The sequence below is a fragment of the Sminthopsis crassicaudata genome, chromosome 4 (assembly GCF_048593235.1).
Source record: "Sminthopsis crassicaudata isolate SCR6 chromosome 4, ASM4859323v1, whole genome shotgun sequence".
NCBI lineage: Eukaryota > Metazoa > Chordata > Mammalia > Dasyuromorphia > Dasyuridae > Sminthopsis > Sminthopsis crassicaudata.
Window position 1 is genome coordinate 454,768,265 of NC_133620.1, and position 13,697 is coordinate 454,781,961.

Genomic DNA, 13,697 nt, shown 5'->3' on the forward strand with positions numbered 1-13,697 from the left:
GTTGCATTTTGGACATGGGGTTTTGGGTCTTGTTCTCCCAGCCTGTCTTCTCACTCTGTCTCTATGCCAACATTGAGCTTTCAGATGGCCTACTTTACCGCATTGAAAGCATTGACGAGTCTCTCTGGAAACCCCTTGCCAAAAGGGATCCTGTCTCCCCATGTTGGGATCTTGGGAAGTCTGCACCATAGCCTGGCTATAAAAGGCATTTGTGCCCACTGTGGCACAGCAGCTTATGATCTCCTCTAAAGGAGCATCCCTACGTAGTCCTAGTATAATCCTTCTACAAACCTCATTGGCATTGTCTCTAGCAAGTTGCCTCACCAAAGTGTCTGTTACTTCATTTTCACCATTAGTCTGTATGACAGCTGTCTGCAAACGTGCCAAAATCAGCAAAAGGTTCATTTGGTCCCTGTACAATTTTTGTGTAAATCTCACCCTTGTAGTTTTTACTGGGGAGAGAAGCCCATGCTTTGATAGCAGCAGCAGAAATTTGCTCAAGTGCTGTTATGGAGTAATTAATCTGTACAGAAGCGTCTGCATAAGAACCTACACCTATTAGTAGGTCATAGGTGATGGAAGTATTAGCTGCACTTTGACTATTTTGTTGGGCTTGAATCCTACAGAGCTCAGTAAATTCAGAAAACCACAACAAATTTTGTCCAGGTTCTAAGCACACTTTTGCAATGACTTTCCAGTCACTAGGGGTTAAGGTTTCATATCAATTGCTTCAATAAGCCCTCTTTCTAATCTAGTTACAGGAGTGGGCAGTTGTTGGGAGGGGGGGCTCTGTGTGGGAGGGGGGGGCGCTGATGATGTCACTGCCCCTCCCACTACTCCTCCTCCCTCTGTCCCTGAAGGTGGAGTGGATGTGGGCTGATCAATAACCTGCTCTCTAGGTGGGGTTGAAATTTCTTCTGGACAATCAGAGTCTACACACTCAGATTTCTCATTCAAATCCCCTTGCCCTCTGGCAATGTCCTGAGTTTGCCTATCTTCTATCTTTTGTTCCTCTCGCTTCCTTCCCTGTGCCTTTTTAGAACTCTTCCTTCTTCTAAACTCTTCTCAATAGCTTAAGTCTAATAGAATCAAGTTGTATAGATAAAATACCTCTGGGAAAATTTGACAAAGCCCATTTTTTGAGTAAAATTCTTTCATTTCAAGTCCCACTAGCTTCCATTTATCTATACATAGTTTTTCTTCATTTAAGAACCAAGGGGACGTGCGAATCAATGAGTGTAAGAGATTATTCATTTGTGGGATGGGAACAAGTAAACTTTTCTCATCAATTATCTTAATTATATCCTCTATAGCATTGCTAGATGAGGCAGGGGCTGGGGTTGGAGCAGGGTCAGCTGAGGCCCAGGATTTACCTAACATCTGCCCCATCTCAGTTACTAGAGATTGCTGATTTAGTCCTTAACAAGGTAAGTTCCTTATTTCTATTAGAATACTCACCTAATCTCCTGGTCACAGGAGGACTTCGGTGGAAGTAGGGTGCCAGCCACACGTTGGACGCCAAATGCTGGAACTCTATCTTTCCAGAAATCAGCAGGAGTATGTATTTCTTCCCCTGGGCAGAATTGCCCAAGAAGTCAAAATTGCTAGTTACTGCTCTGGGCACAACTCCTGTCCCTCACATATCCCCATGTGCCCACCGTGTATTCTGTTCAAGAATCTGATTATTTCCCCTGAAAGTCAAACACAATGAGGCTGAGGAAATCTTGAGATGGGCAAGGGGAGAGGGTGCCAATGTATGAGAGTATACTGAAGTTGGGGCTGAGGGCAGAACAGAGGAAAAGCTATAAAGTCACAGAGTGATCTGGGAGGACATACCCTATTCCCAAGCCTGGCACAAAGGTGACACCTAGTTGGCTAAATGCTTTTCAGATGAATGAAGCCTGTCAATATCCTGAGCAGAGCCCTAACTAGTATGGAACTAATGAGGTTTTATCCCGAGGGAGTGCTTCTTCTGGCAGTGATTTCCTCCCCATTGCAAATGTATTTTCTATACCTCATGTCTTGAACCTGTTCCTTGCAACGATTTCTCTCCTTGGGTCCCCCTTCTTGTGACACCTTCAAGGTACCCGCTTTTTCCCTCCCTCTTCCAGAATAAACTCTGCAGGTGACAGTTATTTTCTCTCCACTCAACTATACCCACAATTGGATTGCTCTCTGTTGGCCACAGTCCAAACTATTTTTGGCACAGATATAAAAATTTCTAGTTACTTACTAGTGGCAATGTCATGTTACTTAGAATTGCACAAAATCCTCAGCATTTTCATGCTGTCAACTTACCAGACCTACCCTGGAAGTTCTCAAGGGACAGTGCTGAAGGGTTCCTTCCTTGTACTTGAGAAATTGACTTTTTGAACCCAAGGGTAGTACTTCATATTTGTTCCAACTAATTTCATCTTATTAAATTGGGCCCATAATTCCAGATCAATGAACTCTTTTTGGATCCTCATTCTACTAGTTGTGCCTTCACCCTTTATTTCATTCTCAACTCACATAAATAAGCTTTCATAAATAAAATTGGGTCTGAACAGGACCAAGGATAGCGGTTCTTTCAGAGACCTCCCTCCAAGTTGCTTTAGATACATTAATAATTGTTTGGGGAGTCTAATCATTCAGTCAATTCTGAATTCATCTACTATAATGCGGCTGAGGAAATCTTGAGATGGGCAAGGGGAGAGGGTGCCAATGTATGAGAGTATACTGAAGTTGGGGCTGGTTAGACTGAGGCCAGAATAGAGGAAATTGCCTTATAACTTTCCATTTTGTCTGGAGCATAAGGAATTTTATCAAATGCTTTGCTAAAATACAAGTCAATAGTATCTATAAATTTCCCTAGTCTAATGACCATGGAAGAAAATGAAGTAATGTCAGGCTGAAATGACCTGCACCTGAGGAAGCTATTTGGGCTCTTAAGATTTTTTTTTTTCCTCCTTCCTAAATGTCTGCAGTATATCCCTTTTATTGATATATTATAGAATTTTTCCAGGAACCAGGGTCAAACTCATTGTAGTTTATAGATATTGTTCCTGATGTCTTTATGAATCAGGACCATTTTTTCCCTTTTCTGGGGCTTCACAGTCCCTCCTGTTCTTCATAATCTTTCAGATGGTTCTGACAATACCTCAGACATCACTCAATGACCCATGTCATTCATTCATTCAGTCGGATCTACGAACTAGAACTTAGCAAATTGTGGCCAAATGCTCCCTTGCCAAATAAGAATATTTGTCTTCCATTTCAATTTCTATTAACTGTTATGGTCCCAGACTGAGAACATTCTCCTTGACAGACAAAACAGATAGAAAAATAAGTATTGGAGAGTTCTATGTTGTCTGTGCAGTTTCTAGTTACTCTATGAGCATTTTGCATGAGACTTTCCAAATTGATGAATGTCTGCATCTGGGACTATCACCAGCCTATGATCTCTTCTTTGATTTTTCTCTTGACTTCAATAAAGGTGATTTTTAAAATTAGTTTTTGTTCTTCCTAGACTACCTCAGGTTATCCCAGGCTTTAGGTCACATGATGTAGTTTTCATGAAAACTGTGTCACACAGGATCACAACATTTATTTATTTATTTTTCCTGAGGCTGGGGTTAAGTGACTTGCCCAGGGTCACACAGCTAGGAAGTGTTACATGTCTGAGGTTAGATTTGAACTCAGATCCTCCTGACTTCAGGGCTGATGTTCTATCCACTACACCAACTAGCTGTCCCTGGATCACAACATTTAAGAGTAAAAGAGAGCTCAATGGCCGTCTCATCCAACACAGACACAAAAGGATGCTTCACTACAATATATTGCATGAGAAATTATCCAGCTTCTGCTTGAACACCTCCAAAGAAGAGAAATCCACCACTTTTCAAAGCAACCCATTCCACTTCTGGACAACTTTAATTGTTTTGTTTTATTTTTTCTAATATCAAACCTAAATTTTCCTCTTTGCAACTTTCACTCATTGGATCTGCCTATCAGCCAAATAGAAAATATAATCTTTCCTTCAAAGGAGGGCCCTCCAAACATTGAAAGACAGTTCTCCTATCTCTCTCTTGATCTATGTGTACACACACACACACACACACACACACACACACACACACACACCCCCATCCCATCATATCATAACAAATCTTCTGTTAGCCAGACTGAACATTTCCAGTTACTTTAAGCAGTACATATGACATGAACTCAAGGTCCTTCACTATCCTAGCTGTACTCTTATAGTCTCAAGGTTTTAGTATCTTATTATGGATCTCAGAGGAAAACAATACATTCTTCATGTAGATGCAAGGCAAAAATAAGGAACTAAAATTCCTTGGACTAATGGAAAATTGGAAAGGAGATGAAATTCATAACAGGATTGTAGGCACTTAATCAATATATATTGATTGATTGATTAATTGAAAGAAGCACCTGAGTGATGATATGGGGGAGTAATGGTGTCTGGACCAATGTTAGGTAGTAATCTCTGGGCCTGACCAGGTCCTTCTGATGGCCTGCTCCAGCTGCAATAGGCTTTGTAATAGGGCCCTCAGGGGCACAGGAAATATGACATATAAAAGATCTCCTCTTAGTGTTCTTCATTGATTTCGTACAATCTCATATGGTAATATGAATGTTTAAAAGCATGACAAAAGAAGTGATCTCCAGTCTGAGAAACAATTAGGAATGAGGCTGACTGAGGGAACAGCAGATTTCCCCTCTTTCATTCACTTACTGAGTGGAATAACTTTCTCTATTCTTTCTCTCTCTCTTTTTTTTTCTTTCTTGTCTGTCTCTTTCGATCTCTGTCTACCTGTCTTTCATGTATAGCTGAATTTGTGTAAGTTACATGTACATATCATATGATTGTAAGGAATGACTTATTAAAATCCAAATTGATCAGTGAGTTTCCTGTACACTCACAACTCTCCCTTTACTTTTTAATTGGAGATGTTTGAAGAATTTTATGCTTGAGCATTGTCTATCCCTTCAGGAAACAGGGAGATGACCAGGAGACCCATCTGGAGGGAGGGAGAGTTGTGGTAGATAAGGTTAGAAAGGGAAGCCATGTCCTTTTAGAGTGCCCAATGCCAGAGTAAAAGTTGACATTTTAGCCAATAAGTAAATAGGTGGTTGGGATTTCTTGACCTAGAGATGGTAAAAAGCAGCATTAAAAAAAAAAAAAAAATCAACCAGGTAATAGCAAACCATGATGAGGACTAAAAGCAAGAAATGATCATGACAGGGAGGGAGGTTTGGAGGTTATTGCAATTGTTAAAGAAGGAGATGCAGAGTGCCTGCACTAGAGAGACCTTGCAAAGGAAGCTTTTCTTGTACTTGGTGATTGATTGGATGTTTTGACCAAAGAGGAAAGTAGTAGGACACAGTGAAAAAAGCCCTAGCTCTAGAGTCAGGTGACCTGGATCCTAATCCCCTCCTCAGATGGTTGCTACTTGTGTGACTTTGGGTGAGTCATCTCACCTCTGTGTACCTCAGTTTCCTCATCTGTACATACAATAAGGTTGTTGGAATGACAGCTTCTGAGATCAATTTCAGTTTAAAATCTATGAATCAAAATTGAAAATAGAGGAAGAGAAATGTTTAGCTCTAACTGCTAGATCAGGCTGTTAGGATTCTTACAAGATGCTAAGTCACTGGAATTGATAGAGACAATAATTATCTAATTTAGCATGGTACTTAACAGTTCTCTAGTTCACTAATGTACTTAGTACTTATCAGAGTTCCACAAGATTCACACCTTTAAGAGAGTATATATAAGGAGGAGCCCACTGAAGGACAAGCCCACTAGAACACAAGCCCACTCTCAGAAGCGGAGACAGATTCATTCCATTTTCCACCTTTGTGCTGGCTGGAGGCCAGCTGGATTTGGAGACATTCCGGGGGAACTAGAGGCAGAAGCAAAGTACTAAAGGGAAGATCCAGAAGGCCTCCAGAAAACTAGCTAAGTCCCAAGTGAAGGAGATAAGATTTTGAAGGAAACAATAAAGGATTTGGACTTTAATCCCTGGCTCCATTTGGGGTAATTACTGAAACTGAAATGAAGGCTGCCTCCTGAAACCCCCCAAGAAACCCGCTCCCAGAGAACATTACGCTTTAGAGAAGAATATTACATTTTGGCTCCTGATAGTGGGACCGAGAACCTTCATTTGTAACCCAGAAATTAGGGTGAGTACAAGGAAACTTTGTTAAAGAGCTAAAATAGCATTTCAGCTAAAATGGGACAGATGTTTAGAAAACGGCCTTCTTTTCCTCTTCAAGGAAAATGTTTCAAAAGCTTGGTCAGACTGGTAAAAAAAAAAAAAAATCAAGATTTAATTATAACCTGGGAGCAGATCACTGAACTTTTAGAAATTGTACAGTACACATCTCCTTGGTTCTCTAAGGAAAAAGAATTGAATCCAGATGGGTGGAAATTAGTAGCAGAGCAACTAGGTGAATACTACAATTCCAATCCAAAGTCGATTTCCAAAAATACACTTAATACATACAATTTAATACAGTGTGCTACAGTGGGCACAAATGTTTATTATACCCAGACTATGATGAACAGGGTCCCTCTTGGCAAGGAATTTCTAGAGAAAATCGTTGATGTTTTCAGTGTGGAACTCTAGAACATCTGAGAGCTCAGTGTAGATATAGAGATAGAGTGAGAGGATAGGGTGAGAGAAGACCTAAAACCCTAAGTCCAAAATGCCACAAGGGCTTCACTGGGCCTCAGAATGTAGATTGGATCCAGGGAAATGAGAGGTGGGGCCCAGCTTCAAGATATCACACAAAAGACAGCTCGGGCATGATGGCAGCTGAGGTTACACCCAGAAAATTTCTAGAAGTTCAGGATTCTGATATGATCAATCAGCTGAAAAGCAATCACATGTCAGAAAGGGATTACCTGATCTATCAGCCAAAAAGCAAATAGCAGAAATGGATTGCAATTGGGGAGAATACAGGCTTTTTTTTTTTTTTCCTTTTTAAAATTTTTTTTTTTAATTTTATAATTATAAAATTTTTTTTGACAGTATATATGCATGAGTAATTTTTAAAATAACATTATCCCTTGTATTCATTTTCCAAATTTTCCCCTCCCTCTCCTAGATGACAGGCAATCCCATATATATTAAATGTGTTACAGTATAACCTAGATACAATATGTATGTGTAAATCCAATTTTCTTGTTGCAAGTTAAGTATTAGATTCCGAAGGTATAAGTAACCTGAGTAGATAGACAGTAGTGCTAACAATTTACATTCACTTCCCAGTGTTCCTTCTCTGGGTGTAGTTGTTTCTGTCCATCATTGATCAACTGGAAGTGGGTTGGATCTTCTTTATGTTGAAGATATCCACTTCCATCAGAATACATCTTCATACTGCATTGTTGTTGAAGTGTACAGCGATCTTCTGGTTCTGTTCATTTCACTCAGTTCATGTAAGTCTCTCCAAACCTTTCTGAATTCATCCTGTTGGTCATTTCTTACAGAGCAATAATATTCCATAACCTTCATATACCATAGTTTACCCAACCATTCTCCAATCGATGGACATCCATTCATCTTCCAGTTTCTAGCCACTACAAAAAGGGCTGCCACAAACATTTTGGCACATACAGGTCCCTTTCCCCTCTTTCGTATTTCTTTGGGATATAAGCCCAATAGCAGCACTGCTGGATCAAAGGGTATGCACAGTTTGATAACTTTTTGGGCATAGTTCCAAACTGCTCTCCCAAATGGCTGGATTCTTTCACAGCTCCACCAACAATGGAATACTGGCTTTTATTTTTTAACCCAATAGAAGGGCAGTGTCCAGTGAGAGCAGCTCCAATATAATTACCAGATGATGAGGAAAGATTTAGAAAGTGGTAAATAGAAGGGACTAGATAGGTTAACTGCTTGGGACAGAGGGTTTGCTTGTATTTCTATAACTGGAGAAGGAATCAGATGGGTGCCAACAAGCACCTGGCTCAGAGAGAAAAAGAGAAAAATCTCAAACAAAGGAGAAGACTTAAGAAACATCTAACACTGAAAGAGCATGGCTGATAATGAGACTGTTGCAGGACTTGAAAACCAGAAGGAATCATTGGATTCCCTAACACAAGATAAGATTGTTGCAGGACTTGAAAACCAGCAGGAATCATTGGATTCCTTGAGATGAAAAATTGTTAATGAGACTATTGCAGGATTTCGAAATTTGCAAGAATTATTGGATTCCTGGCACATGAACTAATGGACAATAGATTCCTTTTGGACTATATCTAGGACTTATGGACATATATAATTCATCATGTTGATTCATGTTATTTGTTACATCACTACTAGCCTGTGTTGTGTTACTATGTGCTTATGTAATTTATGTAATTATGTGTAATACCTCCCATATTGATGGATTTATGCATACCTGTTTTAAGAGTGAGTCCCTTCAGAAACCTGCTAATTTGATTTGATTTCCCATTTCCTCTGGTGTTTTCATCTCCCTTCCTGAGATGTCAAGGAGGGCATGATCACCTCCTTTTTTCCGGTTCTCACCTCCTTGAGAAGTCAGGGAGGTCATGACCACCTATGTTCTAAATTAAAATAAAGTGGGAGATGTTAGCATTCTTACAAGATACTAAGTCACTGGAATTGATGGAGACAATAATTATCTAATTTAGCATGGTACTTAACAGTTCTCTAGTTCACTAATGTACTTAGTACTTATTAGAGTTCCACAAGATTCACACCTTTAAGAGAGCATATATAAGGAGATGCCCACTAAAGGACAAGCCCACTCTTGGAGGCAGAGACAGATTCATTCCATTTTCCACCTCTGGGTTAGCTAGAGACATTTGGAGGGAGCTAGAGGCAGAAGCTGACAGAGGCAAAGGAAGGCTTCCAGAAAACTAGCCCAGCCCCAGATGAAGGAGATAAGATTTTGAGGGAAACAATAAAGGATTTGGACTTTAATCCCTGGCTGCATTTGGAATGATTATTGAAACTGAACTGAAACTAAGGCTGCCTCCAGAAGCCCCTCAAAAAACCTGCTCCTAGAGAACATTACACTTTAGAGAAGAATATTATATCAGGCAGCTTGGAAAACAATAGGGATGAGCTAGAAAGGAGAAGAACAGCCAAAGGAAGTTGGGGTGTCCTTTTATCTTTGCCATAGAAAAATAATCCAGATGGCAGCAAGAGGCTCCAGCTAAAGGGAATTGGGTTAAATTACTTGCCTAGGGTCACACAGCTAGGAAGTATTAAGTGTCTGAATTCATATTTGAACTCAGGTCCTCCTGACTTCACGGAGGATTCTATTCCACTGTGCTGCCCCAGGTAGCTCCTTGAAAGAAAATATTGCCATGCCTGACATATTTAATTTGTATAAAGTCTATCACTTCTAGGCCATATTACAATAGCAGAGTCCTAGAAAACCATTGAAACTGATTTTCTCTCTCATAAGGCAATTCTTGATCATCTAATTATGAAAGTCTCTGGCAAATTTTAAGATTAAAGTAGCTTCCTTATAGAACCTAACATTGTTCTTGAGAAATTATTTTAATGGGTGCTTAACATATATTTATCTCAATAAAATAAGATAGGTGGCCAGAATCCTAAAAAAAAAAAAATAATAATAATCTTGGGTCTCAGACACTTAACACTTCCTAGCTGTGTGATCCTGGGCAAGTCACTTAACCCCAATTGCCTCAGGGGGGAAATACATAACCAAATGGAATAAATTGTTGGCCTTTCCATTTTTTTTTATTACCTATGCCACAATTTCCTTCTTTTGGCACAGATAACTGAAAGTTTACTAAAAATTCTAAAATATCAAATAGGTATTATCTGATTTCAATTTTTAGAATGCTTAAATAGGTTTTAAAACATAGGTCATAATTTGTTCAGCAGTTCCCCAACTACAGGCACCCATTTTGATTCTAGTTTTCTGCTATAACAAAAAGTTGTACTAGAAATTCCTTGATACATATGATCCTCTCTCTTCTCCCCCCCCCCCTCTCTTTAATCTCTTTGGGCTATGTGCCTAAAGTATTATTTTTGAGCCATTGGGTATCCACAGTTCAGTGATTTGGGGAATATTATATTTCCAAATTGCTCTCCAGAATGGAGAATCCAGAGCTCTACTGTCAGTGCAGTTCCATACCTATCTTACCTTCCAACTGTTGGAATATGGAAGCTGTTGGAATACACGGGAGCCACCTGACAGTGGCTGCTGGACATCCAACCCAGAATGGATCTCTTCTTGTGAGAGGATGATACAAGGAGACTGAGAGGCAGTTGCTGTTCTCTGACCTCTCCACTGAGTGGTCGATGTCTTGTCTGATCTCTCTCCTCCCTCTGCCTCCAATTTATCTAATCCCTGTTCCACAACACCTGTGTCAGCAAAGGCTGCCATGCAGCTTCTTCAGATACTATGATCCACAACTGTGGAGGCTCTCGGGAATTGACCTGTCCCTTAACATCCAACAATTGACATTTTCCTCTTGTGTCATTTTTGACAATTTGATGAAGTGAGGTAGACTCTCAGTATTATTTGAATTTGAATATTTATTTTTCTTATTATTTTATATATTTTATTTATTATTATTAGTGATTTGGAGCATATTTTCGTATGAGTGCTGATAGTTGAATTTATTTCCTTGAAAATGATATGTTCCTGTATTGTATCTAGGTTATATTGTAACACATGTAAAATGTATGGGATTGCCTGTCATTGGGGGGAGGGAGTAGAGGGAGGGGGGGATAATTTGGAAAAATGAATACAAGGGATAATATTATTTTAAAAAATGTAATAAAAAAAAAAGAAAATGATATGTTCCTATCCTTTGGCCATTTATTTACTGGAAAACAACTACTGTTAAATATTCCCTGCATATCTTAGATATCATAATTTTATCAGAGAAAATTGCTACAAAATTTTTTTCCTGTTAACTGTTTCCCTCCTAATTCTGACTTCATTGCCTTAATTTTAATTTAAAATTTTTCTGTTGGATATGCATAGACATATGTGTGGCAACTTACTAATATAAAGATATGGCTCAGTTCTCATATGGCATTAGTCAGTGTGTTCTGGGATTTGTCCCACCCTGTCTCCAAGGGATACTGTGATTTCTCCTTCCTTCTATGGAGAGAAAGGAAAGATTGTACAGTATGTTGCCTTTTTATTTACCTATCTTCAAGAGGGCTAGAATTATACCTATCTGTCCCATGACAAATATTTGTTAGTCTAGATTACAATACTGTGGGGCAAAAGATAAACACTATTTTATCCACCCTTTCCTAAGGGAAGGATAATACGTAGCTAATGACCCCCACTTTAGTCCCTTCCAAATGAACATTGGTTATATAAAACACCATTGTGAATTGCTGGTAACAATCTTTTTAACCAAGTAAGCAGCTAATAGAAGCTAGAGAAATTATATAGATTAGGGAGGAAAAATAGAATATGCCAAAGTAAATGACCCCTTCCACTTGACAGCAAGAGAAAAGTACCTCAATTCCACCAAAGAGAGAATGTTCTAATGGCAGGGGTTGGGGAGGGGAAGAATAAAGTAATTTGATTTTAGCAATCTCCAGGGTTGCAGGCACCAAGAATTAGGGGACATATTAAGGGCCAGCTCTTCGTGTACTTGTAGCTTCAGAGAGATTTAATTCCTACCATTAAAAAAAATTATATATCAAGTTCACCTCTCTCAATGACCTCTCTTGGAGTCTTCCAATCATCCCCCAAGGTTCCTTCTCTATTCCCACAGGAATAGCCAGTAATGTGCTGGAGGCAGATCAAACTGGCTTTTTATTTATTTGTTTGTTTATTTTATTTTATTTCTTTCAAACTGGCTCCTGAGAGAAAACTGTTATATTTTCTACACGGGCTTTTCTACCTTGGAAATTAGAAAATACTAAAACTCAAGAGCTTGATTCATGGTTTTGTTGACTGTCTTGACTTAAAAAAAAAAACCCAAAAAACAAAGTGTTAATAATGCAAATTTAATTAAAAAGTATATTATGCATACTTTCCCCCTACAGAAAGCCTGTTGTTAAACACTTACCAGAGCATCCCTGGGAACGGTTCAGCATGGTCTCAGCCAATCAGAAGTCACATCTTTTTCTGCCCAATGCAGCATCACAGGACTACTCCTCAGAAAGACTTTCCTAGGTTTTGGCAGAAGTGGGGTTACATATAATGAAAAATTTTACCATTTCTATCTCTTATTTGGAAAAGAATATTTGCTCTATATAAAGTTATAAAAGGGATCCTCTTCCATTCTCCTCTAATTTGTTTATGATACGGCTTTTTATGTCTAGGACATGTATCCATTTGGAGCTTATTATAGTATATGGTATGAGATGTTGACTTAAACTTAATTTTCCCCTAGTCTAGTTTCCAATTTGGGAAAACATTATTATTGTAAGGGGATTTCAACCACACATAAATCTGGTAGAGGTCATTCTCTGCCAAAATCAGAGCATTAGTCACATTCTTTACTCTTCTTGCTTATATTTTCATCTTTCAGGAGGCACAGAAAGAAATGAGGTGAACTGTTATTATAAATTTATTTATGATGAACAAAAAAGACCAAGATGATTATATCTTCTGAGATTTCATTATAGATAAGGAGGATCAGGGTCTCCATATAGAATAATAGACTTCAGGAGAGTAGAATCAAAACTTTCAGAGAAAAGATTGATATTGTATCATGGCTTGAAACTAAGGAAGATGGGAAGCTCATGAGAATGAATTTCAGGTTATTCAATCTTGAATAATTTAAATGATGAATGAAAAGTAGAATCTTCAAAAAAAAAAAAAAAAGACTTGTGTGGCTGCACAGGGAACTCTCTAATAAGCTATAGTACATCTGACTCTGATAGAGACAGTTAAAGTGAGCATGTCACATTCAGAAAATTAAGGCAAGAGAATCAAGTTTAAGACTAAAGGATATGTTCAATAATGTTAATGGGGTCATTCCTAAGGTACATAAAGAATCAATTAAAATTTAAAATAATAAATAATTTCCCAGTTGGTCCATGGTCAAAAGCTATGGAAAAAACAGGTTTCTAAGGAAGAAATCCAAGAGCATATCAAACAAATGCTCTAAATCAGGGGTTCTCAAACTACAGCCTGCTGAGGACATTTATGCAGCCCACCAGGTTATGGCAAATAGGCTGAGGGGCAGAGACAGAGTGTGAGCTTTTGATTTTACTATAGTCCGGCCTTTAACAGTCTGAGGGACAGTGAACTGGCCCCCTACTTAAAAAGTTTGAGGACCACTGCTCTAAATCATCAGTGTCAAATTCAAAATGCAGAAACTGGGCCACTGAACTAAACATAAGGATCCATATGGATGGCATATTGACTTAGAAAACTACATATTGATATTATCTATGTCCTATTATATTTTTAATTTTTTATCTTGTTAAATATTTTCCAAGTATCTTTTAATTTGCTGGGCCACTGGGCAGAATGCCTATCATTCTTCTGCTTTAATCTCGAATAATTAAAAAAATGAACATTAAAGCAACTCTGAGGCTCCAACCTCATGCTTTCTTCATTTGAAAAGTTGACCAAAAATGGCAAATGGCAAATATTGGAGGGGCTGTGAGAAAACAGGAACATTAATGCATTATTTGTGGCACTATGACTTTGTCTAGATATTCTAGAAAGCAATTTAGAACTATGCACAAAAATGATGACCAAGT